Source organism: Medicago sativa, chromosome 1 (genome assembly GCF_051527215.1).
Source record: "Medicago sativa cultivar Bolivia chromosome 1, Bolivia_mono, whole genome shotgun sequence".
NCBI lineage: Eukaryota > Viridiplantae > Streptophyta > Magnoliopsida > Fabales > Fabaceae > Medicago > Medicago sativa.
Window position 1 is genome coordinate 23,498,530 of NC_140749.1, and position 16,361 is coordinate 23,514,890.

Genomic DNA, 16,361 nt, shown 5'->3' on the forward strand with positions numbered 1-16,361 from the left:
ATGGGTCTACCCGAACCACCCCATACCCAGGCCCATCTATTTTTTTTCTTGTGTTTAAAAAACCATTACAGTTCTGCTATATGCACACCCCCTTTCCAGCGTACTCTTGTTATTTCTTGCTGTTTACACCCCCCGCATGTTTTCTTTTTGTGATAAAATTTCAAGAAAATTGCTATTGGTTTTTGTTGCTTTTTGATATTTCTTGATGATTCTTGCGCGTTAAATCTTTGGTTAAAAATGTGTGGGAAAATATATTTTGTTAATTCTTTTTTTTTTTGTTAAAATGTTGCTAAAAAACTTGTAAAAATCTTTGAAGATTTTGTGGATTCTTCTCGTAAATAATTTTGGTGTTTGAAGACTATCTTTTGGAAGGCAATTGCATGTAGAAAATTCATTTCAAAGAACATGTAGGATATATTCTTGTTTTTTGCTCACTTTTATTAACATTTTTGTGAAGTTTCGATGCGGTTTTAAACTTGAAATTTTGTTACATAATTGTGGCTTTGAACATGTGATTTCTAGGGGGTGAATTTGCCTCTTAATGTGGTGTTTGCTTGCAGTTTTGGTTTAGTTCTTGAGGACCTTGTGTTTGGCAAATAATGTGAAACTCTTTTGTGAAATAAAAGTGCATAAAGAGCTTGAAAGTCTTATAATTTTTGGCATGATAATTTCCCTTGGTTCTCATATTTGTTCTCTTGGAATGAATCACTTGAAATGTCTTAATATTGTGAGAATCTAGGGCTTGAGTTTGCTTTAGGATTATATTGAATTTCAAGTCCTTTTATCACTTTTTTTGCTAAGATTGCTAGTTTACTTTTCTTGCAAATTACAAATAGCTTTACTATGCTTTTCAATACTAGTTTCTATATCATTTGTGCTATTAACTCTTTCATTTCATGTTTCATTCATCCATGAGCATTTCATCTCCCTCTTATATTCTTAGTCCTTACTTTCTTGCAATTTAATTTGTACAAAGATTTAGAATGTAAAACTTAGGAAATTTTGTAATATTTTTTCTTATGCAATTTTAATTTCTTGGCAAAGAGGCCATAGAATGTATCTAGGCCAATGATGTAAAGGACAATGGACTCTAATGATGTACACCGACACAAGCACCGACACATGCACACACTCCACTTTAGATAAATAGCTAGAATATGCATGTTTAGATGTATGTTTAGGATTGTATGTTTAGATGAATGCCTAGGATTTATACTTAGAAAAAAACCAATTTTCCAAACAAATGTGACCAACTTCACTCAAACATTTTTCATAATAAACCTTGGGATCAAAATCCCATTGCATTTTTCCTTTTTCATTTTCTTAATCAAATTTCAATGAAAAATAATCATACTTTGACCATATTTTGCAAATGACTAATTCAACCTCACAATTTCATAATCTCATGCCCTTGAGGCCTCTTTCTATTCTTCAAAACTCCATTTTCAAACTTAAAATCAACCAACAAAAACAAAAAACATTTTTTGGAAGAGAACTACGGTGGATTTGATCCCTTAAACGGGTACGTAGGCAAGGAACAAAATTCCTTCAATTCAACTAAAATAAAAATCCAAAAACATTCTTCTCCCTCCAATTCTTCACTTAGAAACTCTTAGGTTTAAATAAACACTTTCAAAATAGCATTTAAAAATAAAGCGCGCGCGTAGAAATTAAAGACGGTTCCTATAGGATACTATAGTCGTTATGGGTGCCTAATACCTTCCCGTAGCGAAAACAACTCCCGGACCTCGATTCTCAAGGGTTTTGCTTGCTTTTTCCCTTCCCAAGAAAAAATAAGATATCACCGGTTAGAAAGGTTCAAACGTAATCAATGTTTGACACCCGAAAACCAAGATAAAACAGCTGGCGACTTCACTGGGGAGATTCGAGAGTTACGCCTAGTCTTTATTTCCACGCTTGCGCTTGTATTTTTACTTGTTTCTTTTACTTGCTTTCCTATGTGAATAAATGTTTAATTTCTTGCAAACGTGTGGGGTGAGAATATCAAAAGTCCTACACCCGGGCTGAGTGAACTTAGGATTTAGGAGGGATATAATCGACAATTCATTCCGGGGGTTGCCTCGTGTTTTGGATTATGCGATCAATCCCACATAGCTGAGGCATTTTGGGGGTGATGTTGTCGGCGCGTGTTGTCGCGTTTAGGCACTTTACTTCTAATTGTTCTATGACGCTATGAACCGTAGATAACCAAACCCATCCATGGCCATTTTCTAGGATGTAGTGCGGAGGCTAAACCGAGTGTTTTCTCGAGTTTTAGTCGTCACGCGATACTACACTCAAGCTAGACCTTCTTATGTATAATCATGGCGCGAGTGTTGTCTCGTGGCACCATGAGATACGTCGGAGAGGTTGCAACTTGGGAACCTTTTTAGAACCCGGTTACTATTATCCTAAAGCCCTAGTTTCACCGGACACCGTGTCCACCCATGACTCCTCGACTTTGAACTTCAAACCCCCATGTTTTCTCCGAACTTGAACATAATCATGCATTCATGCATACATGCATTCATGCATAAACCTTTTTATCATGCATTGTTATCGAAGGGCTTAGACAAGTTGAATTTGTAAACATTGTAGGAATGAAGATGACTAAGTCCTATAAGTTCAAGGAAGTGGATTTGGCTAGTTTGAGAGATTTGGCACTCAAGATTGAGGATCCGACTGGTTTCCGACACCGTTATGGGGCTTTACTTCCTATTCTTCATACTAATGTGGATGAGAAGCTTGTGCACACTCTCGTGCAATTCTATGATCCGAGGAATCGGTGCTTTACTTTCCCAGACTTTCAGTTGATGCCTACTCTAGAGGCTTACTCTTCCTTGATGGGTCTATCTATTGCTAAGGGGGTACCCTTTGCGGGACTTGAGCATCCTCCTACTTCTCTGGTTATTGCTAAGGATCTCCACCTTACGACCTCTGACGTCTCCAACAATCTTGTCACTAAGGCACGTATCCGAGGGTTCACTTCAGAGTATCTTCTTGGGAAAGCCAATACCACTTGTCAGGACACTCTTGAGGCTATTCTTGCACTTCTCATCTATGGGCTTATTCTCTTTCCGAATCTTGATGGCTTCGTGGACATGAATGCTATTATGATCTTCCACTCCAAGAATCCGGTTCCTACCTTGCTAGCTGACACATACCATGCTATTCACGATCGTTCTAACAAAGGTCGTGGATACATTCTTTGTTGTGTGCCTCTCCTCTATAGGTGGTTTATTTCGCACCTTCCGAAGTCTTTCCACGACAATCCGAGGAATTGGTCTATTTCACAGAGGATCATGGCTCTCACTCCTAATGAAGTGGTTTGGCTCACTCCAGCTTCTAGGGTCAAGGAAATTATCTTTGGTGGTGGAAAGTTTCTTAATGTACCTCTTCTTGGTACCCGGGGTGGAATCAACTATAACCCGGAGCTCGCTTTGCGACAATTTGGTTTCCCGATGAGAGATAAACCCATCAATCTTGCTACGGCTCCTTACTTCTTTCACTACTCCAGTGCTCCCACCGGCATTAGAGAAGATTTCATGCAAGCTTGGACTAGGCTTCGGAAGAAAGAGGTGAAACATATGGGTGTAAGGTCTGGTATTGCTCATGAGGCCTATACACAGTGGGTGATAAACCAAGCTGAGGAGATTGGTATGCCTTACCCTTCTATGAGATATGTGTCTGCATCTATTCCTACCATGCCTTTGCCTCTACTCCCACCTACCCAGGAGATGTATCAGGAACATCTATTCATGGAGAGTCGGGAGAAGCATCAGTGGAGAGCTAGATACTATGAGGCTGAGAACTTGATCATGACTTTGGATGGAAAGGATGAGCAACAGACTCATGAGGTCTTGACACTGAAGAAAGAGCTAGCTAAGGCTAAGAGAGAGATTGAGGAGAAAGATAGGTTGCTTATGAGAAACTCCAAGAGGGCTAGAGGTGCCCATGACTTCTATGCACGATACTGCGACTATGAGTCTGAGTCTGAGGATGACGCTTCCACTTCCTATGCTTGAGGATTTCCATTTCCTGTTGTTATTTCCATTTGTTTATGTTGAAATTGTCTTGTAAAACTATATGTTGGTTGTTTGTTCCCCGTTTATGTTAATTGTTGTTTAGTAATGTTTACGAGTTTATAATTTGTCTAAAACCCTTCGATAACACAAAAAGAGTCTTTTTTGCATATGCATTAACACATTTCATGCATCATATGCATTCATCGATCACAAAAAACTTCTCTCGTGCTCATTGCCTCCTGGTTTTGTCCGCCGCAGTCTGAAAAGTGGCTCGTGTTCGCAAAGTCTACCAACCAGATAGAATTCATCAGACAAGATTTCACAAGAGAAGGATGATGGCTAATTTTGGAGAAGAAAATGCTCAGCTCCGTGCCGAATTGGCTGCTATGAAAGAAGACTTGGCTAAGGCTCATGACGCTATGTCCGCTATGATGGCTTCACAAGAACAGCCAGTCACTTCTGTTCCAGTTACTGCTGAGGTGATTCCCTCTATCCCACTATCTACTGTGGCTACTGATGCTCGTTTTGTTATGCCCAATGGCCGTCCCTATGGCCTCTCAGCTTACTATTCTCCTAATACTGCTGCTGGTGTCTCTGATTTTGCTGGTCAAGGACAGATTCCTGTATCTACTGCTATGCCTCAGGTGACTACTGTTGTTACCGACCCTATTGTACACACTGTGCAACAGGTGATTGATGTTGACACTCCGCGCGGACCGGATCCCGCAATGGAATCTATGAAAAGACAGTTGAAGGAGTTGGCTGGAGAACTCCGTGAGGTCAAGGCTAGTCGAGGAAACAATGGTGCTCCTGCTAAAGCTCGTGATCTATGCTTGGTATCCCGATTTGAGGTTCCTAAGAAATTCAAAGAGCCAGAATTTGACAAGTACAATGGGACTTCTTGCCCACACAACCATGTTATCCGATATGTCCGAAAGATGGCTAATTATGCAGACAATGACGCATTGATGATCCATTGCTTCCAGAGTAGCTTGACAGATGATGCAGCGGATTGGTACACTAGTTTGAGCAAAGACAACATCCATACTTTTGAAGAACTCGCTGCTGCTTTTGAAGGTCAATATGAGTTCAATACCCGTCTGAGGCCAAACAGGGACTCTCTCAAAGCCCTATCTCAGAAATCAGATGAAACCTTCCGAGAATATGCTCAGAGGTGGAGAGGGGCAGCTGCCCGTGTTTCTCCCCGACTCGATGAGGAAGAGTTGACACAGACATTCCTGAAGACTCTGAAGAAGGAATATAAGGAGAGAATGATAGTCTCTGCTCCTAACAACTTCTCTGATATGGTTACAATGGGAACTCGCCTAGAGGAGGCTGTCCGAGATGGTATTATTGTCCTCGAGAAAGGTGAATCATCAACCAATGCACCAAAGAAGTACGGTAATGGTCATCACAAGAGAAAAGAATCTGATGTAGGGATGGTGTCTGGTAACCCGTCTGCAGCAGCCATGCAACTACCTCTGCCCTATCACTACATGCAATACTCTCAACACCCTTTCTTCCCACCATTCTACCAACAATATCCTCTGCCACCGGGTCAACCACCAATGCCCGTCAATGCCATTCCTCAGCAAGTACAACAACAGCCTCCTGCTCAACAGCAACGGCAGCAACAACAGGGTCCCCGACCCAAACCTTCTTTTCCAACGATACCAATGCGGTATGGTGAGCTGCTCCCAACTCTACTGGCCAAGGGACACTGTGTTACTAGACCAGGCAAGCCTCCGCCTAATCCATTGCCTCCCAGGTTCCGTCAGGACCTAACATGTGAATTCCATCAGGGTGCTCAAGGCCATGATGTCGAAGGTTGCTTTGCTCTGAAATATATTGTGAAAGATCTGATAGAAAAAGGACGTTTGACTTTTGAGAACAGTGTTCCTCATGTCCTTGACAATCCGCTTCCAAACCATGCTGCTGTTAACATGATTGAGGCCTTCGAAGGGATCCCTGTTCCTCAAGAGGAGCTCGTGTTGGATGTCCGCAATGTTGTTACTCCCTTGGTACCGCTACATGTCAAGCTCTGCCAGGCTTCTCTATTCAAACATGATCACGCTGCTTGTTCAGAATGTCTGCAGAATCCTATGGGCTGTTGTGTGGTGCAAGATGATATCCAGAGTCTGATGGATGACAAACACTTGATTGCTAGTGATGTATGTGTGATTGGCTTGACTGCTGAGGGTGCAGAACCCCGGAAGGCTGGTGCTAGCATGGCTTCACTGAAGGATGCCCAGAAGGCTGTTCAAGCAGGGCAAGCTGCTGGCTGGGGCAAAGTAATTCAGATTTTGGAAAACAAGCGCAAAGAAGGCCTTGGATTCTCCCCGACATCTGCTGTTTCAAAAGGAACTTTCTACAGTGCTGGGTTCATCAATGCTATTACTGAAGATGCTGCTGAAGGTGGTCACGTGCCTGCATTTATTATACCAGGAGGCACTGTGAGAAATTGGGAAGCCCTTGATGTTCCCTTAGTCATGCATGCTTCCATGTAATGTGTTTTGTTGCTCATGTTTTTTTGTTTTCAAAATAACAATCCTTTCGCTCTGCCCAAGGCGAAAGTGATATCTTTGTAAGGGCGTGTTTGTTTCGGCATTGCCGTTTTCAATAAAAATTGTCGTTTTTCTCACGACTCTTTGTTTTTTACTTTTTAGTGCCTTTTTCTTGGAAATAATGGTAATGCCAGAAAAAACCAAAACATTTGTATTTTCTTATTAATTTCAAAAATCTGCATAAAAAACATTTTTCTAAAATCATCCCAATCATATTATGCAGATTGAACCATAATAAACCCGTTGAACACAGTGACCCTATGGTTCCTCCAAATTTTGAATTCCCTGTATATGAAGCTGAAGATGAGGATGATGATTATGAGGAGATACCGTATGAGATCACTCGACTGCTTGAGCAAGAAAGAAGAGCCATTCAGCCTCACCAGGAAGAGATTGAGCTTATCAACCTGGGTACTGAGGAAAATAAGCGAGAGATCAAGATTGGTGCAGCACTTGAGCCAGAAGTGAAAAAGAAGATCATTCAGCTTCTCCATGATTATCCAGATGTCTTTGCATGGTCCTATGAAGATATGCCGGGTCTAGATCCCAAGATTGTGGAACATCGGATACCGACAAGACCTGAATGTCCTCCTGTCAAGCAGAAATTGAGAAGGTCTCGTCCAGACATGGCTCTTAAGATCAAGGCTGAGGTACAAAAGCAAATTGACGCGGGTTTCCTCATGACAGCTGAGTATCCTGAGTGGATTGCCAACATCGTACCAGTACCAAAGAAAGATGGGAAAGTTCGAATGTGTGTTGATTACAGAGATCTGAACAAAGCCAGTCCAAAAGATAACTTCCCATTGCCTCATATTGATGTGCTTGTTGACAGTACTGCACAATCCAAAGTGTTCTCTTTCATGGATGGTTTCTCTGGTTATAATCAGATACGAATGTCTCCTGAAGATAGAGAAAAGACGTCTTTCATCACTCCGTGGGGAACGTTCTGTTATAAGGTGATGCCGTTTGGCTTGATAAATGCTGGTGCTACCTATCAAAGAGGTATGACAACTCTATTTCATGATATGATTCACAAAGAGATTGAAGTATATGTTGATGATATGATTGTGAAGTCAAGTGATGAGGAGCAGCATGTTGTGTATTTGAAAAAGATGTTTGAAAGACTGAGAAAGTACAAGCTGCGGTTGAATCCTAACAAGTGCACATTTGGTGTACGATATGGAAAGTTGCTAGGCTTCATTGTCAGCCAGAGAGGCATTGAAGTTGATCCTGACAAAGTCCGAGCCATCAGAGAGATGCCGGCCCCTCAAACTGAAAAGCAAGTCAGAGGTTTCCTCGGACGTCTGAACTATATTTCAAGATTTATATCTCATATGACTACTACCTGTGGACCAATATTCAAATTGCTCAGAAAGAATCAGCCTGTTGTATGGAATGATGAATGCCAGGAAGCTTTTGATAGCATCAAAGAATACCTGTTGGAACCACCTATCCTTGTCCCGCCAGTGGAAGGAAGGCCTTTGATTATGTATCTGTCAGTGTTAGATGATTCAGTGGGTTGTGTTCTTGGTCAACAAGATGAGACTGGTAAGAAAGAGCATGCTATCTATTATCTGAGCAAGAAATTCACCGACTGTGAGACTCGGTATACAATGCTTGAAAAGACATGTTGTGCTTTAGCTTGGGCTGCCAAACGCCTGCGTCATTATATGGTGAATCATACAACTTGGTTGATATCCCGAATGGATCCAATTAAGTACATCTTTGAGAAGCCTGCTGTTACTGGGAAGATTGCACGTTGGCAAATGTTGTTGTCTGAATATGATATTGTGTACAAAGCTCAGAAAGCAATCAAAGGAAGTATCCTTGCTGAGCATCTTGCTTATCAACCTCTTGATGATTACCAGCCAATTAAGTTCGATTTTCCCGATGAAGAGATCATGTATCTAAAAGCAAAAGACTGTGAAGAGCCACTGATCAATGAAGGGCCGGACCCCAATAGCAAGTGGGGATTGGTGTTTGATGGTGCTGTTAATGCTTATGGTAAAGGAATTGGGGCCATCATTGTAACTCCACAGGGGCACCATATTCCTTTCACCGCTCGAATAACTTTTGAATGCACAAACAACATAGCTGAGTATGAAGCGTGCATCTTGGGCATTGAAGAAGCCCTTGATCTGAGAGTTAAACACCTGGACATCTATGGAGATTCTGCACTTGTTATTAATCAGATAAAGGGTGAATGGGAAACTCATCATGAGAAGCTGATCCCTTACCGTGACTATGCAAGACGTCTGTTGACATACTTTACCAAGGTTGAGCTACACCACATCCCTCGGGATGAAAACCAGATGGCTGACGCTCTTGCTACTCTGTCTTCCATGTTTCGTGTGAATCACTGGAACGACGTGCCCGTAATCAAAGTACAACGTCTTGATAGACCCGCTCATGTGTTTACTATTGAAAATATGCCAGATCAAGCTAATGAAGATGTGAATGATAAAAAGCCTTGGTATTACAACATCAAGCAATTCTTGCAGAATCGTGAATATCCACCTGGTGCTTCTAACAGGGATAAAAAGACATTGAGAAGATGGGCTAGTAAATTCCTTCTGGACGGAGAAATCCTATACAAGAGGAACTATGACATGGTATTGTTGAGATGTGTTGACAAGCAAGAAGCTGAGAAATTGATGCATGATGTACATGATGGTACCTTTGGGACCCATGCTTCGGGTCATACCATGTCAAGAAAATTGTTAAGAGCCGGCTATTACTAGATAACTATGGAGCGTGACTGCCATAAACATGCTAAAAGATGCCACAAATGTCAAATCTATGCTGATAAGATTCATGTGCCTCCACACGCTCTCAATGTTATATCTTCCCCATGGCTTTTCTCTATGTGGGGCATTGACATGATCGGAAGAATTGAACCAAAGGCTTCCAATGGACATCGTTTCATCCTAGTGGCAATTGACTATTTCACCAAGTGGGTTGAAGCTGCTTCCTATGCAAATGTGACCAAGCAAGTGGTTGTCAAGTTTATCAAGAATAACATCATCTGTCGATATGGTGTTCCCAACAAAATCATCACTGACAATGGTTCCAATCTGAACAATAGCATGATGCAAGCTTTATGTGAAGAATTCAAAATTGAACATCACAACTCTTCTCCTTATAGACCTCAGATGAATGGTGCAGTTGAGGCCGCTAACAAGAACATCAAGAAGATTGTTCAGAAGATGGTCACTACTTACAAAGACTGGCATGAGATGCTACCTTTTGCCTTGCATGGTTACCGTACTACAGTACGCAGTTCAACCGGGGCAACTCCTTTCTCTCTTGTATATGGTATGGAAGCAGTTCTCCCTCTGGAAGTGGAGATTCCATCTCTTCGAGTGATCATGGAAGCAAAGTTAACTGAGGCTGAATGGTGTCAAAGTCGGTACGACCAATTGAATCTGATTGAAGAGAAACGTATGGATGCTATGACTCATGGACAGTTGTATCAAGTGCGAATGAAGAATGCTTTTGACAAGAAAGTCCGACCTCGAGAATTCAAGGAAGGCGAACTTGTATTGAAAAGAAGGATAAGTCAGCAACCTGACCCAAGGGGCAAGTGGACACCTAACTATGAAGGTCCTTATGTTGTCAAGAAGGCTTTCTCTGGTGGTGCTTTGATTCTTACACACATGGATGGTGTTGAACTCCCAAACCCTGTTAATGCCGATATAGTCAAGAAATACTTTGTCTAGAAAGAAAAGAACAGCGTGGTAGGTCGAAAACCCGAAAGGGCGGCCTAGGCAAAAATGCGCTTCCCGGTGGATCGAAAACCCGAAAGGGCGATCCAGGCAAAAGTTAGGGACAAAAAAAAATGAATATGAAAAAGCTCGCTGAGATTGTACGCAACTCAGGCAAGAATGAGCGCCTCGATGAGCCGAAAACCCGAAAGGGCGGTTCATGCAAAAATGAGGTTGATAAAAGACAAGTAACTATATCTGGCAAATCACCATCACCCCTTGGGGCATCTGCAACTGTCAATGGTCGTCTTCGTCAGAGGCTTCTGTACTTGTGAATTCAAAATTTCTATGAAATGTAGCGGTCATCGTGTTCAATGTATCACCAACCAATAAAATTACCATTTTCCAAGCTTTGTAAATCCGTGAAGTCATGCCTTTGGCTGACTTTCACTCTTCTACATCAATTCGAGCCTTTCTACTGTTTGAAACTCTATTTTTCTTTCTACTTTCAATGCTTTATACAAAATATTTCTTTTCTATTTGATAATGTTAATGTCTGAAACAAACATCTTTGAAAATTGAAAAATCTTTTCCTGTCTATTTTGAAAGCAAACCTGAGCAACAGGGTACATTTCAATGAAACATGCATGAATGAATGAATGTCAATGTCTATTTCAATACATGTTACAAGCAGGTTACTCCCCAGGATGATCTGTGGTCAATGGCAAGAATGAAAAAAGAGAATGAAAATGAAAAATGAAAAATGCAAATGAAAAGCTCGCTAAGTTGAAAACCCGAAAGGGCGGCTTAGGCAAAAATGAGCACCCTGCTGATTGACAACCTATGAAGGCAATTCAGGTAAAAATGGGGCAATGAAAAGAATCTTTACTCCCCGGTGAATTGAAAACCCAAAAGGGCGGTTCAGGCAAAAGTGGGGTTTGAAAATGAAAAATGAAAAGAACATAAAAGCATTGACCACAGATGCGAACATCCAATGTTTACCCAGCACTGACACGCCTAGCAACGGCGACCTGTATCCAAGAACCTTCCAAGGGTCCCTCCCTTACAAGTTTTATTGCCCTCAGCCATGGTTTTGATACGTCTCAACGACGGTCTCTCCAAAGAGGTTTTCCCCTATGAATATGTTGCAGCACGAGCCACTACGTGCCCAATCTTCCAATGTTTCGTCTGCCTTTGTGAAACCTTCTCTGTCAAATTACAAGCCAATCACGCATTTCAAGCATTCATACATGCATAACCATGCATTTTATGTGCTCATACATCCAATAATCTTGCTGTACCATGCATACATGTTGCACGTCCAACTGTCAACTGTCAAAGTCAATTTCAATTTCAATTCCAATGTCAAATCCAATTCAATTTCAACTGTCAAATTCGATGCAATCTCAACTTTCCAATCTCAATTTCAAATCATGTCAAATGTCAAATTCGAAGCAATCTCAATTTCAATTTCAATTCTATGTCAATTCGAAGCAATTTCCAATCTCCAATGTCAATGTCAATCTCCAATGTCAATGTCAAATGTCAATGTCAAATGTCAATGTCAAATGTCAATCCCCAATATCAATGTCAAATGTCAATGTCAATTTCAATGTCAATCTCCAATTTCAATCCAATCTCAATGTCAATTGCAACTCTCCAATCCAATGTCTATGTCTCAATTCAATTCCAATTTCCAATGTCTCTTTCAATTTCAACTCTCAATCCAATGTCTATGTCTATGTCTCTGCCAATGTCAACTTTCAATTCAATTCAAACCAATGTCAATTTTCTCTCAATTTACTCTTGGGCCAACCAAAATGGTCATGTCTATTTTTAAATCAAGTCAATGACAAGTTACCCTCAATTGGTATCTTATTAAACCAGACTTTCAATTTGAATCTCGTTATTGGTCAAGTGCCAGGTTCGATCCAAAAAGAACCACTTGTACCTGCTTATATGCCTATGCTTCCGGACAAACGACAAGTTCGATCTAAAAAGAACAGTTTGTACCCAGCTCATGCTTTGTTATCAGTCAGACGGCAAGTTCAATTTGAAGAACAGTTTGTACCCAGCTTATGCTTTGTTATCGGTCAAACGACAAGTTCGATCTAAAAGAACAGTCTGCACCTTCCCACATGACGTGGTGATAATCCAACAAGCAAGTTCGATCCAAAGAAACAGCTTGTATCAACCCTTTTGTCTATGTCTCCAGCCAAACGGCCAGTTCAATCCAAAGAACAGTTTGTGTCTGCTTATCTGTTTGTATTTTCAACCAAGTGTCAGGTTCGATCCAAAGAACAGCTCGTATCTGCCTATATGTCTATGTTTCCGATCAAGTGCCAAGTTCAATCCCAAGAACAGCTTGCACCCATCTCTTGTTTTGTGTTCCTTGGTCAAGTGGCTAGTTCGACCCAAAGAACAACTTGCACCCTATTTTCTATCCCCTGGTTTGTCTACCCAGTCAATGTCCACCTGAGTCCCCAGTGACATGACAGGTTCCATAGACTCCAGTCGGTTGTCTTGCATTCATAATCAAAATGTTGCATGGCATTCATATTTTCAAGTCTGAAAATGTATTTTTATGTCCAAAAGCAGTGCAAATGTTAATATTTAAGTGTCTTCGTCCCGTCAACTCTAAGACTTCGTCTCTTGACTCTCCGGACAAAGAAACTTAAATAGGGGCAGCTGTTATACCCTAATTTTGGACCTAAAAATACTTGTTCAATTCTTCTTTTCTTGCATTACAAGTCATTTGATATGTCCCTGATCAATTGCATCTTTCTCTGCATTTTATTTCAATATTACTTGCAAAATTCACATAAAAGGGTATTTTAGTCATTTCCTGCATTCAACTCATTTTAATCCTTGAAAATTGTTTGAGTCTTTTAAATTGGTTTGTATAAGCCCTTGTTTCAATCTCATGTCAAAATTCGTTTCAAAAAAATATCAGTTGAGTCATTTTTTAGTCAGTTTAGCCCCTAGGGGCATTTTAGTCATTTCCCATGATAAAATCTCTTTCAATCTTTAAAAATTTGTTCGAGTCTTTTCAAATAGTGTGAATAAGTCTTCATTTCAATTCTATGTCAGAATCCATTTCAAAAATTGCATTTAAAGTCATTTCGAGTCAATTTTGCCCCTAGGGGCATTTTAGTCTTTTCACGTGTTAAAACCCTGTTTAAATTTTAAAAATTGTCTCTGAGTCTTTTATTTTGCTTGTATGAATTCTTGCTTTAATTCCCTGTTAAAAATCCATTTTTAAATTGCATCTGAGTCATTTTTAGTCGTTTTAGTCCCTAGGGGCGTTTTGGTCATTTCACATATTTCTGTTTCATTTTAATCTGCTTTGTTGTTTTTAATCGTCTCATTTTTACGTTAATTTTCAATTTACTTTTTCAATTCAATTTTAGTTTTAATTTTCATTTTAGTCCGCGCACTTTGGTTATTTGCATTTTAATTCTTTTTTTTTAGAGTCCAAGTGCCATGTGTCCAAATGTTATTGGTCCACAAAAGTTTGTTACAAGTCAAGTGCCACATGTCTCTATCCTATTGGTCCAAGGCTAATGACTTAGCCTATAAATTGGTCAAAGGGTCAATTCATTCATTCACCAATCATTTTTTCCACAAAATTCATAAAAAATCACAAAATAATTTTTTTCTTCCCTCTTTTCTTTGCTCAGCCGTAACAAATTTAGCACCACCACCACAACAACCTTCTTCCACCACTCCTCCTCCCTAACTAACTCTTCCACCACCCTAACCACCTCTCCTAACCAACTTAAACCTCCATCATCTACCAAAAACCTCCATCTTCCACCACCAAAACCACCACAATCTCCAACAACCTTCATCATCTAGCATCAACAACATCAAAATCTGCATTCAACTATCACCAATTGAACCGAATTATCATCATCATCGACAATCATTTCACCGCCGCATCCAACAGAGCCAAAGCTTCAAGGTTCGGACAAGAAGAGGCGAAGGAAGCAGGGATAGCAACGACAAGAGAAGAGAAGAGGTGCGAAGCTTCAGCCATACCAGAACACATTCGAAAGAGGAGAATCTGAGGCTTCAGAAGGTAATTCGTTTCTTCTCCTTCCCTAGAATTTTGACTCAGAATATATGTACTCGCGCATTCATGATTCCGTTCTGAAAATTCCAAGACTTCGATTCATCTTTTGCGTGAACAATTCGTGGAAAATGAAGGAGGATTCAGGTTCGGAGGGAGTTTTCGAAAGCTCCGTCGCGGCGGTGCCTGCGGCCATCACCGTGCCGGAGTTACGAAGCTTCGCCGGATTCTGTTTCTTTTCCTTTGCGAAGAAGATGAATCGGAGTCTTTGTTCGTATGGTTTTGCGCAAATAGATGAAGATTAGGACTGTTTTCTGTTAATTGGTAGTGGATTCTTTAGAACAAAGAAGAGGGACAGCGCACCTTGCTGTTAGAAAAGAAAGAAAATCGATGGGAAGAAGGAGAAGTTGCGTTTTGCTTCTCCTGGTGATTTGGTTTTGTACAGCATACCATACCCAATAACCCATGGGTCTACCCGAACCACCCCATACCCAGGCCCATCTATTTTTTTTCTTGTGTTTAAAAAACCATTACAGTTCTGCTATATGCACACCCCCTTTCCAGCGTACTCTTGTTATTTCTTGCTGTTTACACCCCCCGCATGTTTTCTTTTTGTGATAAAATTTCAAGAAAATTGCTATTGGTTTTTGTTGCTTTTTGATATTTCTTGATGATTCTTGCGCGTTAAATCTTTGGTTAAAAATGTGTGGGAAAATATATTTTGTTAATTCTTTTTTTTTTTGTTAAAATGTTGCTAAAAAACTTGTAAAAATCTTTGAAGATTTTGTGGATTCTTCTCGTAAATAATTTTGGTGTTTGAAGACTATCTTTTGGAAGGCAATTGCATGTAGAAAATTCATTTCAAAGAACATGTAGGATATATTCTTGTTTTTTGCTCACTTTTATTAACATTTTTGTGAAGTTTCGATGCGGTTTTAAACTTGAAATTTTGTTACATAATTGTGGCTTTGAACATGTGATTTCTAGGGGGTGAATTTGCCTCTTAATGTGGTGTTTGCTTGCAGTTTTGGTTTAGTTCTTGAGGACCTTGTGTTTGGCAAATAATGTGAAACTCTTTTGTGAAATAAAAGTGCATAAAGAGCTTGAAAGTCTTATAATTTTTGGCATGATAATTTCCCTTGGTTCTCATATTTGTTCTCTTGGAATGAATCACTTGAAATGTCTTAATATTGTGAGAATCTAGGGCTTGAGTTTGCTTTAGGATTATATTGAATTTCAAGTCCTTTTATCACTTTTTTTGCTAAGATTGCTAGTTTACTTTTCTTGCAAATTACAAATAGCTTTACTATGCTTTTCAATACTAGTTTCTATATCATTTGTGCTATTAACTCTTTCATTTCATGTTTCATTCATCCATGAGCATTTCATCTCCCTCTTATATTCTTAGTCCTTACTTTCTTGCAATTTAATTTGTACAAAGATTTAGAATGTAAAACTTAGGAAATTTTGTAATATTTTTTCTTATGCAATTTTAATTTCTTGGCAAAGAGGCCATAGAATGTATCTAGGCCAATGATGTAAAGGACAATGGACTCTAATGATGTACACCGACACAAGCACCGACACATGCACACACTCCACTTTAGATAAATAGCTAGAATATGCATGTTTAGATGTATGTTTAGGATTGTATGTTTAGATGAATGCCTAGGATTTATACTTAGAAAAAAACCAATTTTCCAAACAAATGTGACCAACTTCACTCAAACATTTTTCATAATAAACCTTGGGATCAAAATCCCATTGCATTTTTCCTTTTTCATTTTCTTAATCAAATTTCAATGAAAAATAATCATACTTTGACCATATTTTGCAAATGACTAATTCAACCTCACAATTTCATAATCTCATGCCCTTGAGGCCTCTTTCTATTCTTCAAAACTCCATTTTCAAACTTAAAATCAACCAACAAAAACAAAAAACATTTTTTGGAAGAGAACTACGGTGGATTTGATCCCTTAAACGGGTACGTAGG